Source organism: Protopterus annectens, chromosome 14.part0, assembly GCF_019279795.1.
Source record: "Protopterus annectens isolate FY-2018-M chromosome 14.part0, PAN1.0, whole genome shotgun sequence".
Taxonomy (NCBI): domain Eukaryota; kingdom Metazoa; phylum Chordata; order Ceratodontiformes; family Protopteridae; genus Protopterus; species Protopterus annectens.
In genome coordinates, this window is record NC_056748.1 from 127,494,105 (window position 1) to 127,514,814 (window position 20,710).

Genomic DNA, 20,710 nt, shown 5'->3' on the forward strand with positions numbered 1-20,710 from the left:
CAGTTTAGTTGACTATCTTTAAACTCATGGGTCACTTCTAAGGCACATTTAGAAGTGCACTAAATGAAATGAATAAGTAACAAATCTCTGTTCCTTAAAGTCAACCAATTTCATGCATGGATATCCAATCACACACCTGATGTTATTTCAGTAACAGAAACCTGGCTTAAACCCCATAACCTTGACAAAGATATTCTCCCCCATGCTCCAATATAATCCGTCTGGATCGTACTAAAAAAAAAGGGTGGTGGAGTCGCTATAGTCTATTTCAACTACCTCACTATCCCCACCTATGCAATCCATCCCATCCTTTTCTCCCGCTGAAATACTTGCAGTCAACCTTATACTCAACAGCTATACTACTATTACTATAGTAACCATTTGCATTTCACCCCCTGCTGGAAAGCATTCTTTCCTATTTCTCTCACAACATTCCAAATGAAACCATACTCTTTGGAGACATAATAATCGGCTAACCCTATCGCCTCACAACATATGAATCTATATGGATTTATTCAGCTAATCTCGCAACCAACCCATTCAAATAACTCTCACTCTCCCAGTACCCTCATAGATTGGATACTCGTTTCTAATCCCTCTAAATATCACAAACCTCAAACACTTCCTGATTCCCTGAGTGACCCCTCAGCCATAAAAGTTCTCAGATATAGTAACCACCTCCCTCACTACACAGATACATGACCTGCCGTAATCTCTCTAACTTCAACCCTGAAACATTCAAAACCCTCATCTCCAGAGTAAACTGGAACTTCTTTACTCAGCTCCCACTTGATGAAGCTGTCCAAGCTTTTAAAAAACTTTCCTTGCTATCCTAAACTCAACAGTACTACTCAGAAAAATAAGGATAGAAGCAAACATATCCCCCTGGCTATCAAAAACTACTCACACTCTAATGAAGAAAGCCAGAGACAGGGCCTGGAATATATGGTTACAATCTAAAGACCCTGTGCACCTACAAACATAAAAAGAACAAAGACATCAGGTTAAACAACTCATCAATAAAGACAAAAGAATTCTACCACAATCCCCAACCACTCTAAAATCAGATCCAAAAAAATTCTGGAATGCAATAAACCAAATACTACATCTTGGCAATCCTACCTCACCCAACCCATGTCCTGACAAATCACCTGACGAAACTGCCAACACCTTCAACACCTAACTTCATAGAAACAATATCCAAACTATTTAAAACAAACCTCTCTAACACTATTGCTTCCATCTGCCCTGAGACTTCCTCTACTGCTAACTCTCCTAAGACTTTCTCCCTCAAACCTGTTCCCACTTCCTACATAAAAACTCTGCTCTCTAGCTAAAACCATGCTCATTAGCCACTGACAACACCCCATCATACTTTCTCCAGATAACTGCTCACTCTCTTGCCCTGCCTGTATCTACCATCATCATCATCATCATCATCAATCACTCGATCTCTGAATCTAAAGTCCCATCTATCCGGAAACAATTCTATACCCTACCTATTCACAAAAGGAGGTAACTCTGAAATCTCAAATTTCAGAACTATTGCTATTATCCCCCCCTCTCTCCAAAGACTTAGAGAAATGCATACACACACAAGTTATACAACATCTCTTACAGGAAAAACTACTCGCCCCTACACAGCATAGATTCTGACCAAAACATAGCACCACTACTGCTCTTTTCTCCTTCCTTAACACTATTTCTTTAGCCAGAGATGATCACAAACTTATCTCCTATCTATTCCTTGATCTCTCAAAGGCCTTTGATACAGTTTTTCACTCTCTGATCTTAATTTCTCCTCTGACACTGTAGCATGGTTCTCTAGCTATCTCGCAGACAGACTGCAATCAGTCAGATGACACTCTGCAATATCTACTTCCTTTCCAATAAAAATGTGTGTCCTTCAAGGATCCATTCTTGGACCACTACTTTTTAACATCTTCACAAACCTACTCTACTCCTCCTGTCCACTTTCTTCCATAGTCCAATACGCTGATGAATCTACAGTCATAACCATACCTAATTCTCCCTCTGAACTCTTATCTGCTACTCAATCTTCCTTTAATTCAGTAGATACATGGCTGTCCAACAATTAGCTCATTCTCAACCCTAAAAAAAAAAAAGCTACTATTTTTTGTCCTCAAAACAGTTAACCATATCAAATCTTCCTTTTCTATAGTGTCACTTAACAACACCCCCACTGTAGTTGAATCAAGCACCAAGCTCCTCAGTGTTACCATCAAAGAACAGCTAAAATTCGATCACATAAATAACTGTTTCAAGAAAACTCACCAGAAATTAGGACTCTTGTAGAGAAACAAAACAGTTCTCACCCATGAAGCTAGAATCACACACACACACACACACACACACACACACACACACACACACACACACACACACACACACACACACACACACACACACACACTTACCTTCTACCCTGCCTAACATATTGCTCCCAAATTCTCACTAATCTAAACTCATCTCTACTAACCAAGCTTGAGTCAACATACCACAATATAGCTAGATTTGCTCCTCAACAAACCTATAAATCACACCACTGTCTATCCCTGAAACACAAACTGGCTTGAACGACCCCACCTACTCCTCCTTTCTCAGCTCCGAACCACACACTCAATTCTGCATCAGCCAGCCTATTGCCCAGCCCTGTTTTCTTTCATCTCCTTCATTCAAGAAATCTCAATTCATCCTTTGATCTATTAGATATTTATAAACCCAAATCTAATCTAAATCAGATCAAAACATATACAGCTACCACCCTTCTATTTCATGGAACAAACTTCCTCTTGAAATCAGAAATCTAAAGCATTCCAAACAATTTAAGTTGGTCATAAAAGAGTATTTTAAACAACAATGAATCTGCCATTGCTCTCACCCTCCCTGAATACTACCATCTAACTAACTTATCTCTTTCTCTCCACTGTCTCCCCTTCTACCTACCTCTACTTCCTTTATCCTACTCCTTTCCTCTTCCTGCCTCCTATCATCTCTACACTTTCCTTTATCCTACCCCTTTCCTCTTCCTGCCTATCATCTCTACACCTTCCTTTATCCTACCCCTTTCCTCTTCCTGCCTCCTATCATCTCTACACTTTCCTTTATCCTACCCCTTTCCTCTTCCTGCCTCCTATCATCTCTACACTTTCCTTTATCCTACCCCTTTCCTCTTCCTGCCTATCATCTCTACACCTTCCTTTATCCTACCCCTCTCCTCTTCCTGCCTCCTATCATCTCTACACTTTTCTTTATCCTACCCCTTTCCTCTTCCTGCCTATCATCTCTACACCTTCCTTTATCCTACCCCTCTCCTCTACACCTTCCTTTATCCTACCCCTCTCCTCTTCCTGCCTCCCATCATCTCTACACTTTCTTTTTCCTTATCTTCTCTCTAATAACCTCTTTAGACATTGTTATTGTTTCAGTTACTATAGATTTGTTTTATTAGTACCATTTCATTTTTCTTTTGACCTTATTTATATGTCAAGTATTCAGCATCTAGTCTCGAATCACCATATTAAGTCTTTAAACTTGTTTGTACAATTTTAGCTTATATTGTTTGTATTATTATAGAGCTTTTCTCCCCAGGACTCTGCTGAAAAAGGGCTCTGGCTCAGTCAGACATTCCCAGTCAGCAAATGTAAAATAAATAAAAAAATAAATAATAAGAGCAAAACTCTCTTACTTACATTTATTACCATTTGCATAAAAATTGTGATGCAAATTGCATGTTACATTGTACAGTCCTGTTGTATTCTGTACAGTCAAGTGAACTTTAAATGTATCTAGGAAGATTTTACCAGTGACTGCTGTATATGGTAAATGGCAGAAAAAGTACTTCCTTGCTTTAAGTTATGAGGTAGCTTGGCTTTATACTGTAATAAAGTAAAAAAAGCTGGACAGAAGGAAGCCAATATTAACTTAATATTCTGATCTTGGGCTAGTGGGGATTTATAAAACTGTACTTATTACATCATATATAGAATTCTCCCTTGTTTTCACAGAGGTGGATATCTAAATTAGTATCGCAGGTTTAAACTAAAGATACTTTTTTTTAAGCAAACAGCATTGCAAAATAACATAAAATGATGAAAGGTTTGGAAATGGTAATTATTTCTTGCATTTACAAAGGCATCAACTACTTTTCCCCATTCGCAAAGGCTTTCACTGGAAGACTCTCAGTGTACAGGACTCTACTGTTAATCAAAGTCTGAAGTGTGTGCTCAGAGTGAAATTTACAAATATTCTTTCATGCATCTGCAAACTTACTAGGTTTTTTGTCAACACTGATTGTTTTTACTTGGAAAGAAGTCTACAGGTGCAAGCAATTAGTCATGAGAAGTCTGCACAATGCTGAGTGCAATATGCAAGCTACAGTGTAATTAACATGTAATGGTACATTGGCAAACAGTACAGTGAAAAACAAATGAAGATTGAAAGTATGCGAAGTGAATAAGTTGTACAGGTAGTTGCTTTCCCAACAATCTTGGTACATAAACTAAATATTATACTGTTAATTTAAATGCATTAATGTATTTAAGGCAGCCAGTGCACTTTTTCATAGGACTAAAAGCTTATGTTTACCGAAAGCATGCATGGTGTTTTTCACATCTGGTAGTGGAACAAAGATAAGAAAAGAACTACCAGCAAAGCGGGAACACAGACTCTAACATGAGCTTTAGCATGGGAACACTTTAACCTTAAGCTAGGTAGAACCTGTAGGTGCTGCCATCAGTTTGGGGCTCCTGCTGCTATCTGGATGGGCAACCTTCACTCTTGAAAATGTACATAGTCTTGTGTGTTTGATGCAAGTTAAAAAAGGATGAAGAGTTCTGAAAAGCTATTTAGTTTTCTGTTGAGTGTTCTCATTTAAGCAAAAAGTCTTGAAAATGAGTTACAGCTTCAAATGGAGATGAGAAGAAGCAACTACAAAAGAGATCAGCCTGCCAAACATTCATATGCATTCATAAGCTAAATGTTGGAAATACACATTCAAAAGAACTGTTAAGTTTAAAAGATGGGAGTAATAGCTTTCTATTGAAATGGCTACTCTGTCCATGTTATCATAAAATGTAAATAACCTTACAGGAACAGACAGAAGGTAGAGCACTGAAATATAGTAAAAAGTGTACATTACAAACACCAACATTACAAAAGATGCATTTTGATAGAACAAGCATGTGCATTTAACAAAGGATTTCAGGGTGTGGACATTCAGTAGAATATCGGGGGTAAAGCAAAAAGGGAGTAACAATACTGATTGCTAGAGGTACGTCAGGAGTAACAGAAGAGGAAAAAACTACAATAGTACACGGGTTATTGGCAGGGAAAGATTACGCTGGCATGTACTGATACTCACCTAAAACTATTACGGAGCTTTAGAAAATTTTGGGATTAATACTATGTTTTCAATAGGGAATATTATTTATTGGGGAGGGGGAGTGATCCTGATCTGCAACAGTGAAGATGCATCAGGGGGACCCAGTAGGGAAAATATGATAAAGGAATGTAAATTTTACAAGGAATATATTTAATTATTTGGTATGGAAGATACAAATTCAGTACTTAAGAACAAAGACATAATTTAGATATTACTCCCCAAGGTAAAATAACTGGGATAGACTATAGAAATCACATCTCACAAAAGTATGGATATTTATTTGAAAGATTAGACACACATCCAATAACAATTTCAGCTTAAGCAACAATAAAAACTAAAACAAAGATGCAGGGTAATGAAATAATAATGAGACATTGGCTTTTTCCTACTTTTAAGAGAGGAATTTGAGGAATAGGTAGTGAAAATATTTGACAACTATTAGGGAAGATATAAATATCTTCATAAGGGATGGCTAGTGAGTGGGAAAAATGAAAATTAAGTTTAAAACAGCAAAAATAAGAGATGAGAAAAAGTAGCTGGAATTAGAGGAGTTGACAAAGGCTAACATATTGTAGAATAAGGAGAATTTCACACACACACACACACACACACACACACACACACACACACACACACACACACACACACACACACACACACACACACACACACAGCTGCAGAATGCTAAAGGGAAAATAAGCGAGTATTTGGATGAATTTAGAAAGGTTTCCCAGAATTTCTGAGGAAGTAAATTGTTTTATCGAAGGAAATGATTCTTTTGAGCTGGGACACAGGACCAAAATTGCCTGGACATAGAAAGACCTTACATAAACTGAAAGTTACTGGCTGCCAAAAAGAAATTAGCAAGGAAAGTAAAGTCTATACTCTCTACAACTGAAGTATTGAAAAGTGCAAATAAGATAAAAAACTGAAGGTGAGATATCTGAAAAAAGGAAAAGATAGCATTACATATGGAATTTGAGGGAACAGTGCATGCAGATGAACGTTCAGCAGGAGGAGTGAGGTTTAAGAAAAGGCAGGAACTGAGTAATGTATGTAATGATGGAGTGAATAAGGGAAGGCAGGAACTGAGTAATGTATGTAATGATGGAGTGAATAAGGGAAGGCAGGAACTGAGTAATGTATGTAATGATGGAGTGAATAATTGTTAAAGAACAAAACATACTGCATGAAAATATTACTATGGTTTGTTTTCTTTTAATGTATATTACTCTGTGTCACTGTCCAAAATGGGATTTAAAACAAAGTACAATCCAGTACATTATGTTGGTCAAGGAGGCAGCAGATACAATGATAAATGAGTATTGTTGAGTACAGAAGCAACAGATTAGTGTTCCACACATGCATATCATGAAATTACACATCTTATCTTACATTCCTTGTGAGAAAAAAAAAACATTTGTGTAACAGACATGCAATCAATGTGATCAGTACATGAAGGGTAAAAATGGGTACTATCATTGTTGACAAAAGTGGACAGGTTAGAAGGAATATTATACAATGCCTGAAAAGGTCCGGTGCCCGGACTTTTCCGTTAGTATAAAACTACTGTCTAGTTTAACATGATCTCCGTTGCTTTTTAAGCGTCTCGCTATGTTAACTAAAATGTAACATAGCTGAAAAGTAAAAAGCTCTTGGATCTTCGGCTCTCTCCGCTATTACGCTAAAGCTAATCTGATAACATATTAAACATAAATAAATTAAATCAGAACTGTTTATGAAAAACTGTTCAAAAGCAGCTCGTCAGTAAAAAGCCACCCATTAATGTTAAAGATTAAAAAAAAACAATTAAATTTTGCGCTTCTTGTCGCCGTTTGAGCCGTTACAGTTCTGATGAGCTGCGCAGGCGATGCAGTCATCAGAAACTAGGCTTTGAACCACCACAGCTGCAGAGAATGTTAAGGTAGTTAACAAAAATAATATCATTATCTAGTAAAATTTGTTTTTTATTTTAAATAATTGTTTAATATATTTATATATATGGGCTTCTGGTGGGGGCGGGTTGGCTTTTAATTGGTTAGCCCGGCCCCAAATGGACCAAACCACGCCAACCGGTATATCCACCATTTATATTAGTCATCTGTTCCCACATGCCAACCAAGCACCTCTTTCTAAGTAAAAAAAAACACAACCATTTTTACATTTATTATAGCAATTTGCTACAAAGTACATTTTGTTCATGAATGCTTTTGATTTAGACTTGCAAAACTGATTCCACAACTTGGTGAACTGTGGCACACCACTACTCAGCACAACTAGAGGTTATGCTGCTACAGAGTCAATAGTTTGCAGAACTTGTAAGGAGGATGTTACAACTCAGAGCTGCAGCAAGTCCACAGATACAGACATACAGATCCATACAGCAACATGTCGCATGTGATGCATATTTTCAAGCACTGTTTCCTTCTGTAAATTCTTTCACAAGGACTTCCACATTCACGAAGAGTCCAAAACATATTCCCTACTAGTGACTGATGGCCATTTGGATCAAGTTCTAACTGATAACTGTTAGAATTCATGGGTTTTATCACTTTAACGTGAATACTGCAGGAGAGCTGTTCATGTCAGAATGCAGTGCACTGCACTGAGGAGTTCCTCTAAAGACATCTGATGATAACAGGCATCTGGGATGCATCTCCCAAATTAAAAAAGCTGTTGATTTTATTTATTATTTTGCTTAAAAAAATAAAAAATAACAGAAAAGCTGCTAAGGTAAGGCTCCAGAATTCAAACGTAGAAAATGCATCAATAATTCTTTCCAGCAGTACTGACTTTATTGCAACACAAGCACTTTCACACTCGGCTTCATCAAGTGTATGAAACAATACAAAGAAACACACCTTTTATACCATACATTTGAATCACATGTCATTCATCAATCAACTCTTAAAAAGACATGTTCATTTCATACAAATTTAAAAACAGTAACATCTCTTCAACGATGTTCTTTTTTAATGTTATTATTATGCTTGTCCATTAATCATGTCAAGTTTATTTTAATAGTTGTTAGTATATCTTTTTGTTTACATGGAATTCTGAGTCCCGAAATTGGGAAAGTCATTTTATTTTTTTTAACACAAAACAAAACGCCCAACAAACACCAGGTACCTTCGCAAATGAAAAGCACAAGTCTATAAACAACAGAAAAGCTGCTAAGGTAAGGCTCTAGAATTCAAACGTAGAAAATGCATCAATAATTATTTCCAGCAGTACTGACTTTATTGCAACACAAGCGCTTTCACACTTGGCTCACTTACCCAACTAAACAGACCAGCATTTACATTTATACTCTAAAACCAAGTAAGGAGAGACTGCTTTGCTGCAGTCCTCATGTTGCACACTTTAATGGCAGGTGGTTGGTTGCTAGAAGAAGCGGCCATTTTAATTTTATTTGCTCAGACAGCATCTGGCACCTGAAGCAGTCTAGGAACCAAAATGAAAGGAAGCAGTACCTGCAAAAGAACTCCGCTACAGCAAGGCACAGATTATATTTGTATAGAAACTCAAAGAGAGCAAGCACTTTTTATAAATAAAACATGTTTTCATTTTTTTAATCAAATAATGTGCAGTGCTGTACAACTGTCATTTTGTTCAGGTATTACTGCCAGCTGTGTTTTTAAACACAGCTAAGATGAATAACTTGAGTTAATATTTTGTGCCTGTGCAAGACAAAGACAGACAGATGCCCCCCGTCGTAGGGCAGAGACTACTGTTCTGTAGTGATCCATCCTATTTTCATGCACAGGATTTCATCAACTACGAATGACGCTCCGAGCCCTGTAACTACTTTTTCTTATGTGTCCACTTTGCCAAAATCTGAACGGTTGAATACACATTCAAAATGTACTCCAGCAAGAAAGAAAATACATGAGTAATTTTACAGTGACTTATTAACAAAAGAATGAGCATAAAGACAGCACAGAGACCCAGCCCTGGTTTAGGGGGCCCAGTTATGGTGGCAGATTGTACTGCTGATATCAGTAAGTAGAGTTTATACTTTCCCAGGGTAGTTATGACAGTGAGGCAATAGAAGTTAGTTGGAAATAACCTATGTACAAAGAGCAATGTTGATGCAAGTTTTATAGTTTCTTTTATGCAGCATGATCCTAAGCAAGTCTCTTACATATAAAAAATACTACAGGACACTGACATATTTGCACAAGTTCAACAATAAACAGTATGCCACTATTCATTTAAAGAAAAAAAAAATCTAAAAAAAAATGTGGTTAGCCAAATGGAACAGAGGCTTTGCAACTTTAGACACTTTTTTTTTTTTTTACTCTCAAGCACTTTTCCTTAGTTTAATATCCATTTATTCTTTGGTATTATGGGGGAAAAGAATGAACTCTGTGCATCATATTGCTAAACACATAATCCAGAAAATTCTATGCCACATTATTTTTGTTCTGTAATATTGTGTGTGTATGTGTGTGTGTGTGTGTGTGTGTGTGTGTGTGTGTGTGTGTGTGTGTGTGTATATATATAGGGGTTGCAGTGGTTACTCTGCACGTACAACAATGAGCTGAAATACAGTACAGTGGCCACAATTTATTCAACTAATCACAATCACACAAATATCGGTGATGTACACAGTCAATAAACAGGCTGTAATTGTCAAGTGTGTGTGTGTGTGTGTGTGTGTGTGTGTGTGTGTGTGTGTGTGTGTACACTTCTGCATGTTTGTTTGTGCATGTGGAAGGAATTGCAATGAATTGTACTGCATGTGAACTGAGCTGGAATACATTACTGAGATCATTCTTCATTCACTTATTTCATATATAGAACAAATAAATTTATATTTTTGTTTTTATTTTATTGGTTGAGATCTTGTAAGGATATTCATCTTTATGAATGGTTCTTGCGCTGCTTTTTAATGGGTTGGGGGCTAACTGATGCTTTTATAAATTTAACCTACGTTTTCTATTCTATTAATGGTCTGATGAAGCTGTGGTGAAAGCACTTACCATGTATTAAAGGATTTTTATGTACTCCTGGACTGCGTTTTATTCTGTTGGTCTCTTTGTTCTATATACTGCATATTCTACCAATGGTTTATTCATCCCAGTGACTGTTACTTGTTTATACATTTATTTATTTCATTTGAGAAACGCCTAGTCATTCATTCGATCACAATCAGATATTTGAGATGTGGACAGTCAATAAACAGGCTATAAAGCAATCAGCTGATGAAACTGGTACTGCTGTCATATCACAGGTAAGCAGTCATTTATTTGATTTGCCAAGGCTAGTGTGTGTTTGAGTGAAACAATCTGAAATACACTGGTTGCATTATAATTGCTACTATTTTTAATCCAGATATTTGAAATTTAAATAGTTAATAAAATGGGTGGAAACTGCGACAGTCTGGGAATGAAGGCAACTGACTCCACCCATTTATATCACACATATTCAAGTAAATAGTTTCATGCAATCAGGGCAAACCAGTTAAGTGTTCAAAGGTGTTTGATTTTGGTGTATTACAGTGGAATTAATCAACCACAATGTATGTCTGAAAAAAATATTTCAGAGTAGTGCACTACCCCATTCCATTTAGCGTCCCCAATAAGTTGCTTCCTACAGCGCTTTCTTGAACTGAAATCACTAAATGGCACGGAGTTTCTCATTTTTCCACTGGTGGTGATCCATAAAGTTAGTGAAAGGAAGGAATAATGTATGGGGCTGCACAGAGACTTGTCTATTTCAAACAATCCTCCCACAAGGTACATTAATTATAGGACAACTCTGTTTTTGATCTAGCCATTTGTTAAAAAATTACCAATTAAAAGACAACAGTTCCTCGAGTACACTGAATGTGCACAAAAACAAACTCTGACTACCCTTGAAGAACAGCACTGAGGAAAACAAAGCCAGGAAAAGCCATAGGCTCACATGATGTCACAGCAGATATATGTTGGACGAAGAACTGGCTTATGAGGGGACTGATAGTAGCATGGAGTCAAACCTGAATTGCACGACTGCAGAATAAGCATCCTATTGCCAATGTACAAGAATAAAGAATCGTTCACTGTAAGCAGGATAGAGGTATCAAACTCTTGTTAGTGCAGGGAAGTGTTGGAGAAGGTGACTGAGTAGTAAGAGTAAGATGGGAGACTAGCAGTTACAATTCAAATTATGTTTGTTCTACGACTACAATGGCCACTCAGTTCAGGCAGAGAGTTAAGATTGTGAGATGTAGTTCCTGTAGTACAGGGTTTGATTCCCTCAGCCCTTATTTAACTTGTGTGTGACCTTGTGCAAGTCACTTAACCAAACAGTGCTTAGGGGCAACTGGGAATTTGGGTAAATTCCTCGACTGTCCCCTGGATTGCAAGCTTACTAGCTACCTATGAACACATCTATGAACATATAAACTGCTTAACTGAACTAAAGAGTGCAACAAAAAAACAGTGTTTTTTTTTTTTTTTTTTTTTTAAGAACTAGTTTTATTTTTTCAGGGGAAAAAAATGAATGAATAAAAAGTTTACCTCAAAGAGGTAAGCCCACACAATATGAAATGTGTTTAATTTGTTAAAGGTCAATGCGGTGCATGTTTTTCCTGTATTACTAGGGTTGGTTGGCTCCTACCAGTATCTGGACTAGGAGGAGAGTAAGGTTATGGACCTGATTCTGTGAAAACAACAGTATTTTTTGTGGGATAGATTTAAATGGAAAAGGCATATTCATCCATCCAATTAGTAAAGGAAGCCTGAAAGATGATCCCTAAATTAAGCATGCAAGCATCAATTACTTGATGTGCTCTGAAATGAGAGGTTACCCTACTTCTTGGTAAATAAATGGAACATTCCATCTGAAAGGGACTGCATATCTGCATGCATATATGTAAAACACATAATCAATCAACTAACTAAACAACACAGGGGATAGTTGGAAAGCATGTCTACAGCTGATGTGTGTCGGGAAACAACAGATATTACCCTACCTCCCCTCTTAGGAAGTCAGAGTCAATGAGAAAAGTATCACATAATTGTCCGATAGTAGCGTTTAACGCTGGTATGAAGAATGGGCAGTGAATACTAACACGGCTTTGGGTCAGTGTTGAGCCCAAGTAAAGTGGAAATACAGCGCAGAGTGATACCATTAACAGGAGAATGACTTGAGGCTGGCTAGGGGTTGCGAAATACAAAAGAAATATTTTTCTCCAGTTTCAAGGGAAAGGAAGAGAAAAGTGTAATATGTACATGGTTACTACTAGGTTTAAGAGTTGTCTTACAGCTTTAAACTACAGGGGGGAAGGGGGGTGAGACTCACTACAAGGTGGACTGCATTTTTGTAAAGGTGCCTTTGGCAACAAACAAGGAATAAGCTGCCATCCTAAAATATCTCAGAAGGGGGCTAGGGGGGAGACCGTCGGGTGATCAATCTAAAGCAGGAGTTTCTAATAATTCCATTTCAGAATTGCCCGAATGAGGATAACTTCTTGGAATGTATATGGGTTGTTGAGTTACAAGGAAAGATCCACATTTCTTGCCTATACTGCAAAAAGCAAGGAGCAAGCAGTAATGTTACAGGAAGTACACATGAATACATTAGAAATACATAGAATTAGCAAAATAGGCTGACTGGATAAGATGTAGTGCCCATCTAGAAGGAACCCATAGGAAGACGAGAACAACATAATTTCAAAAGAAGGTCAATATTAAAACTGAACAAGAAAAGACAGACCCATGTGTGAGATATGGGCTGATTAGAGGAGATGGGGAGGTAAATGAATAACTTACCATCACACCCAAGAGCAAAATAACAGAAATGAGGGAGACTGGAACCTACTTTGTAGGCAAAGATGCATTGGGAGGATCAAGAACATTAAGTTTGACAAAAAAAAGCCAGACGTCCAGATGGGCACTTAAAAATGTTTGCAATAAAAGATACTCGTGAGTATATTCACACCCCAGGGGAGTTTATATTTTATGCAATCAGGCAGAGGAGTTGGACAAGACTTGTCGGATTCTGTTTATCAACTGAGCACAGAACCTGACTGATGCAGCAAGATAACCACCCAATATTAGTATCGGGCCATGCCCCATTAATGATACATATGCAGCCCCTAACTAACATGGCACTGTGGTTTCAAAATACATCTTTTGGGTAGACAATTTCAGTAACTTGCTCTAGTGACTGCTTACTACAGGGGATACTGCAACAGAAGGGATAAGTGGCAAGCAGGAAGAAATACATTTACATTTAGCAAATGTAGTGAAAGAAAGGGAGAAAAATGAATGGAACAGAACACTAAATTACTACAAGGAAAGCAGTGGGGCTCGCACAACAAGAGATGTAGCAAATCACGGTGGTAAAGGAACAAACAGAGGAACATTTGGTGGCCATTAATGAATAAGGAACATTTGGTGGCCATTAATGAATAAGGAACATTTGGTGGCCATTAATGAATAAAGAACATTTGCCATGAAACAAACATTTCTAATGCAAACTAAAAATCAGTAAATTCCTGGCACAAAGACTGAGACTCCAGAAACTGCAAAACTTGATCACCAAAATAAGGAATCTCCATGTAAGGGTCTAGAGACAGACCCAGAAAACATACTGGAGATATTTAGGTGTTACTTCTTGCAGGTATACTCAGAAAAGGACAAAAAAAAAGGAACTGGCAGGTTAAAGTTAGGTCCTTTTTCTTCAGACACCAAATAGCATGTATCTCTGTGGAAATGAGTACAAACCTATAACCCAACAAGAAATCACAGAGGCTGTTGGACAGTACAGGCTATCGTCATCCTTGTTGAAGTAAGGGGACTGAGAGAAGAAACATTGACTAGTTTATAGGAGAAGTTATTTAATTCTGTTTTATCAGGGGGGACCTCTCAACATCCTAGACAAGAGCAGTTATGGTGGTAATCCCTAATGAGGGTAAGGATCTAGCAGATAAAGGGCCTTCAAACCAATTTGAGTACTGAATCATGACTATAAGGTTTTTATAGCAATTCTTGATGAAAGATTGGCACAGTGCTTAAAAAGTGATCATCTTAGATCAGTATGGATTTATTAGGAGTGAGGCAGACATCTGACAATGCTAACAAGACATGCATTATTAAACAATTAGCTGATGAAAGTGGGGTGGGGAAGGAATAGTCATTTCATAAGACTAGATGCTGAAAAAGCTTTTGTCTGGGTGAAATGAAAACATGTTTTGGATCCTACAAAATAGGGCCCCCTGAAAGTTGGATAGAATTACTGATAAAGATATACAACTCCCCACACACACACACACACTCATTTTCATCTTGAAAGAGGCAATAGACAGGGATATCCACTATCCCCTCCATTTGTTTGTGATTTATATTGACCCACTGTCTGATAAGATTAGACAGTCCCTCATTCAAGGTTATGAGTGGTATAGGGTACAGGAAAAGATAGCATTATTTGACGAAGATGTAATCATGTATATAAATGACCCACAGTGGGACACACATTTCCTATCTGATCTGTTGAGATACTTCAGTGAAACAGAAAGACAAAGGCAAATCTAGAGAAGATAAAAGCTATTGTGGTAAATTATGCGCCCACATTTGAACTAGTGTAGCAATACTAGTTTCTATGGGGGTACGGAAAAAAAATAAATAAATAACGTACCTTGGAATTAGTTAAGAAAGAAGGTAGCCTTGGCAGCATGAGAAGCTTGGACAGAGTTGGAAAAGAAGATTAAACTAATGACTAGGCAATGGAAAAAGATATATCTGGATTGTAGATCAGTATGTACGTATACCTTTAAGAAGCTTTCCATAGGCTTGCACATGTGTATAAATACTGAGCATGTGTGGCATTTTGTAGAGAGCTGTTGAGATGTAAGCATGCATGTATGTAATGGTCTGTCAGTTCATCAGTTTGTTTATATTTTATGTTGTTACTATTCATCTTGATGTGTTTCTATATAATAAAACATATAAACTAACTTCCCCGCCTGTTCATCTTGAATCATAACATAGGATAAGCAACATGGTGTCAAAATGGGATCCAGAATCAAGACCCAGAGGCACTCAGTTAATGTTGGAGGAATATAGACGAATGGATCATCCCTATTGCACATACATGGATCATCCCTATTGCATGTACAACTCGCAAAACAAGTCAGAAATGAATTCCAGGTACTAACACCTGCTTAAATAACTTCTTACTCGAAGAATATAAAACAAAGCACTCAGAACACTCAAAATGAATTGCTAGTTAAATGAAATGTCCGAAACTGTGACATACTGATAAAAAAATCTGAAAAAGTTAAAAAAAAGTACAAACTGTATAAAAATGTATAAAATAAGGAAAACGACCACATTTTTTCGCTATGTGCTACTTTTCCGCATTAAAGCTATTCGAGATATCCGAGGTATACAAAGTGTTTGCAAGTTTGTGCAGTATTGCAGTACAGTTAATTCACAAAATACAGCCATTTCAAAGCATATTTCGCAGAGTACAGTATTTCGAAGAGTTTACTGTGGATTTGCTATTACAAGTACCTGGTGTGTGTGCATGTTCGTACATTACTACAAGGGCCATATTTGCAATGTGTTTAAGCATGCTTTGTTGGCATGGCTAAAGGATTTCGAAAATCTGGTCTACTTGTATTTGATAATAATACTGCTGAGAATTGGAGAGTGTTTGAGCAAGAGTACAATATTTTCATACAAACCACATTTTTGATAAAGATGCCCGTACAAAGGCATTTCTTCTGCTTAATTTAGCTGGTTCAGAAGCCACAGAAAGAGAGATAGTTCATTTGTGTATGCACCTGCTGTGTTTGCAGGAGAGGGGGAAAACCATTATATAGTGGTACTGGCTGAAACAAGGGAAGACCCTGAGTGCTTAAAATGTAAATTGAGAGAAATGTGTAACCCGCAAATAAATATTAGAATGGAAATGCACTTTTACACAAGGGATCAAAAGCCTGGTGAAACGTTTGCAGCATATATAACTGACTTGAGAAATAAAGCTAAAACCTGCAGATTTGGTGATTTAAGGGATGAGTTGATAAAGACAGACTTGTGTGTGATATTAAAGATGATGCTATGAGATTATGCTTCGTGACAGTGATTTAACTTTGAACAAGGTCATTGAGATTTGTCAGATATACGAGCTCACAGAAAAGCACACAAATATGCTTACAAATAAGAAATGCATGCCTCCAGCATCTCCTAGTACTAATGTTGATATTATGCAGCACATGGTTAAACGAAACAAGCCCAAGCACATGGCAGCAACTGACAGTCCTGTAACAGTCCCTGGTAAACCCTGTAGCTTTCCAGCAAATTCCATGGCATGCATAGTTTCAGTGAAGCACAAGGGTGAGTCAGCTAACTCAAAGCAAGTTCCCTCAACTAGCCTCATAGTCAACTGTCGTAATTGTGGTGGTAATCATGTGCCTAAAAGAGAAAAGTGCTTAGCTTTTGGTCAGCAATGCCACAGATATAAAAAGTGGCACTGTTTCCAAAGATTTTGAAAATCAAAACAGGCACATTCTTTTATTAAAAAAATAAGCTGATCAAATAGAAAGCTGTGACCCTACTTTTTATGTTACTGGTATGTCTGTGCTTAATGGAACAGTCAATGCAGTAGATTTATGAGCAAAGAATACAATATTTTGTAGTGTTCGGATAAATGGAAGACCCACAGAGCTCAAAGTTGACACAGGTTCAAAGTGCAATGCTATGTCAGCAGAAATATTTGCTGGAGTATGTGCTAGTGAGAAACTTGATTTGGCCAAGTGTGTGAAGCTTGTTGCTTATGGTGGTGAAGAAATTCAAACCAAAGGTTCAGTAGTGCTTATATGTTACTCTGCTGGGAACAGCTATGATTTGCAATTTTACATAGTTAAAAGGCACGTACAGTCATTATTAGGTCTCAGAGACCATTTGAAAATGGGACTACTTTCATTTAATAAGAAAGCCCACCATATAAGCTTGAAAGACCACTGTTCTAATTTCACCCAGTCTAATTTCTCTACCTATGCTGATCTTTTCGAAGACAAACTAGGCAAACTCCCAGTTGTGTACTCCACTAAGGTAGATCCTCAAGTCAGCTCAGTTTTGTCAGACCAGCTGGGAAAGTTCCAGTAGCTACGCAGAACAAAGTCAAAGCTGAGCTAGATAAAATGGTGCAGCAGGGTGTGATTTGTCTAGCTGACGAACCCACTGAATGGGTATTTTCATTGGTAGTAGCTCACAAGAAAAGCTCAGATGATATCAGAATACGTATTGATCCACAACATTTGAACAAAGCACTGAAAAGACCTCATCACTCAATGCATACAGCCGAAGAAGTCACTGCTCGTATGCCAAATGCCACTGTTTTTTTTTTTCTGTTTTGGATGCAAAGACTTCATTTTGGCACATTTTACTTGAGTGAAAATCTTCATTGCTAACCACTTTCAGTACTCCTTTTGGCAGGTACAGATTTTTGAGAATGCTATTTGGGATAAGTTCTGCCAGTAAAGTCTTCAAGCATGCCATGGAACAAATTTTTTCTGGATACCCGTGTGCTATTATAGTACATAATATTCTAGTAGGAGATAATGGTGAAGCCAAGCACGCCAGAAACCTCGAGAAAGTTCTGGAAAGAGCATTTGAAGTGAATCTTAACCAGAATCCTCAGAAGTGCAAATTCAGGCTACGAGAAATTACATACTGATCATTTGTTTACCATTTCAGGCTTACGACCAGATTCTTCCAAGCAAACAGCAATTCTTGAGATGCCAGCTCCAGACAATGTTCAAGCCCTACAACATTTTCTTGGCATGGTTAACTACCTAGGCAAGTTCATTCCAGACTTGAGCCAACTTTCAGCACTACTCAGAGAGCTGACACGCAAAGATGTATCCTGGTCCTGGTTAGAACAACACCAAAGAGCATTTGATGTCCTGAACCAGAGGAATGTCAGTCCACCAACTCTCAGATACTATGATGTTCACAAACCTAACTCTTTCTTGTGATGCTTCAAAATTTGGTCTTGGTGCAGTCATTCTTCAAGAGGGTAGGCCAGTAGCCTATGCATCCAGAATGCTAACCGAAACTGAGATGCAGTATGCTCAAGATAGAGAAGGAACTCTTGGCAACTGTGTTTGCATGTTCGAAGTTCCATGATTATATTTATGGCTGACCTATTCAAATCGAAACAGATCGCCAACCTCTAGTCATTATTTGGAGAAAGCCTATACATACAGCTCCTGCCAGACTGCAACACATGACGTTGAAATTGCAAAAGTAGAATTTCAATCTTCTCTACACAAAAGGCAGACTTCTTTATCTAGATCACCCAGGAATGCCACTGAACAACATGAAAATGAGCAAATGATTTGTGAAGTCATGAAAGTGAGAAATATTTCTTCCATACATCTTGATGAGCTTAGAAGTCACGCAGCCTCAGATTCAGTTCTTCAGAAGCTCAACCACTTTAATCAGTCAACGATGGCCCTCAAAGATCTTGTTTACCTCATGACTTGCAACCATATTTTCCTTACAGAGAAGAGATTTTGTTTGACAATGGTATCATCATGAAAGGTCCAAAAGTGATTGTTCCAAAATCCTTACAACAAGAGTATATTACTATTTTGCATCATGGCCACCCAGGAACGGATTCCACCAAAAGAAGGGCAAGAGGACTAGTATTTTGGCCTTCTATGTCACATGATATTGAGAGAGCACTTTCATCGTGTTCTGTATGTAATAGTACTAAACCATATCAACAAAAAGAACCACTTCAGCTAAACCAGATTCCTGAACTACCTTGGTCGACAGTAGCTACAGACATTTTCAAATGGAATGGTCAACATTACTTGGCATTAGCAGACTCTTACTCAAATTGGTTTGACATTGACCTGCTTCCTAATCTAGCACCCAGTACTATCATTACTAAGTTGAAGTGTCATTTCGCAGTCCATGGTAGTCTGCAAAGTTATTTCTGACAATGGTACACAGTTTACAAGCCAGCCATTCAAAAGATTTGCTCAAGAGTGGGACTTTATCCATGTTATGAGTAGCCCTGAGTACCCACAGTGAAATGATTTGGATGAACGTGCAGTTCACAGTGTGAAACAGTTATTAGAGAAAAGTCAAACCGAGGTAATAGTGATGTTTTTCAACATCTCCTGAATCTCAGAAATATTCCTCATGATAAACATCTTGGTTTACCTGCTCAAAGACCTTTGTCGAGACAAACAAGAACCACACTACCAATCAGTAGCAATCTGTTGGTTCCCTGTGCTAAAAACAACAAAGCAGTGAGAGCTCAACTCATGAAAAGGGGTTTGCTCCAGAAGTCTTATTCTGATAAGTCCAGCAAACCGCTCAATCCATTACAGAAAGGAGAGATAGTGAGGATGCAGACATTCAAAGGTTTTGATCGGATTGCAGTCATGAAAAGTGTATGGCCAGAGCCAAGATTGTATATTGTGGAATCACAAGGAGTAGAATTTAGATGGAATCAGAAATATTTGGTCCCGGTGTCTGAGCCTGTACTGCAGCATTTTGACTGTGAAAAAAACTTCAGATCTCAGAGTGAGTTATTCAGTGTTCCAGTTCCAGAGGACATTCTAGAACATATCCCTGTTCCTGAGAAGACTCCTGAAACTGACTGTTCACAAATGACTGTCCCTACTTCTAAACCCAGTCCTAACTGCTATATCACTAGATCACATCACATTTCCAGAGCATATTCCAGATACATGGCATGTAACGTTGTGTTTATTTCTCAGTGTCTGTATAATTGCACATCTTTTTCAGATGTCATTTATTGTGGGCAATTCACTAAAGATGGAGGATATAGATCAGTATGTACAATAGATAAATGACAGTTTTTGTGATATAAAAAAAAATGAGACCACAATAAATTATTTCAAAACTTTCCCACCTTTAATGTGACCTATAACCTGTACAATTCAATGGAAAAAACAAAACAAATCTGTTACGGGAAAAAATAATAAAAACATACAATACGCCGGTTGCATAAGTGTCCACACCCTTAAACTAATACTTTGTTGTGTTTGCACACCCTTACAATATTAGTGTAAGGGTGTGCAAACACAACTAATACTTTGTTGTGTTTGCACACCCTTACACTAATATTTTGTTGAAGCACCTTTTGATTTAATTACAACATTCAGTCTTCTTGGGCACATGCCGGTCATAAATTAGAGAGACTCTGATTAACCCCCAAATAAAGTTCAGCTGTCCCAGTAGGATTTTTTGACATTTACTCAGTTGCCTGCTACAGCAAAAGCCATGATTCACACAGCATACAAAAGCATCAAAGGGATCTCATTGTTGA

The 20,710-nt window shown here is 37.7% G+C and overlaps 1 protein-coding gene across 2 annotated transcripts in view; it reads right to left on the bottom strand.

Annotated features, from left to right (window-relative positions):
• The window catches only part of GPAM (glycerol-3-phosphate acyltransferase, mitochondrial), a 921,522-nt gene that overhangs the window by 861,614 nt on the left and 39,198 nt on the right, over positions 1-20,710 (bottom strand). The window lies entirely within an intron of this gene.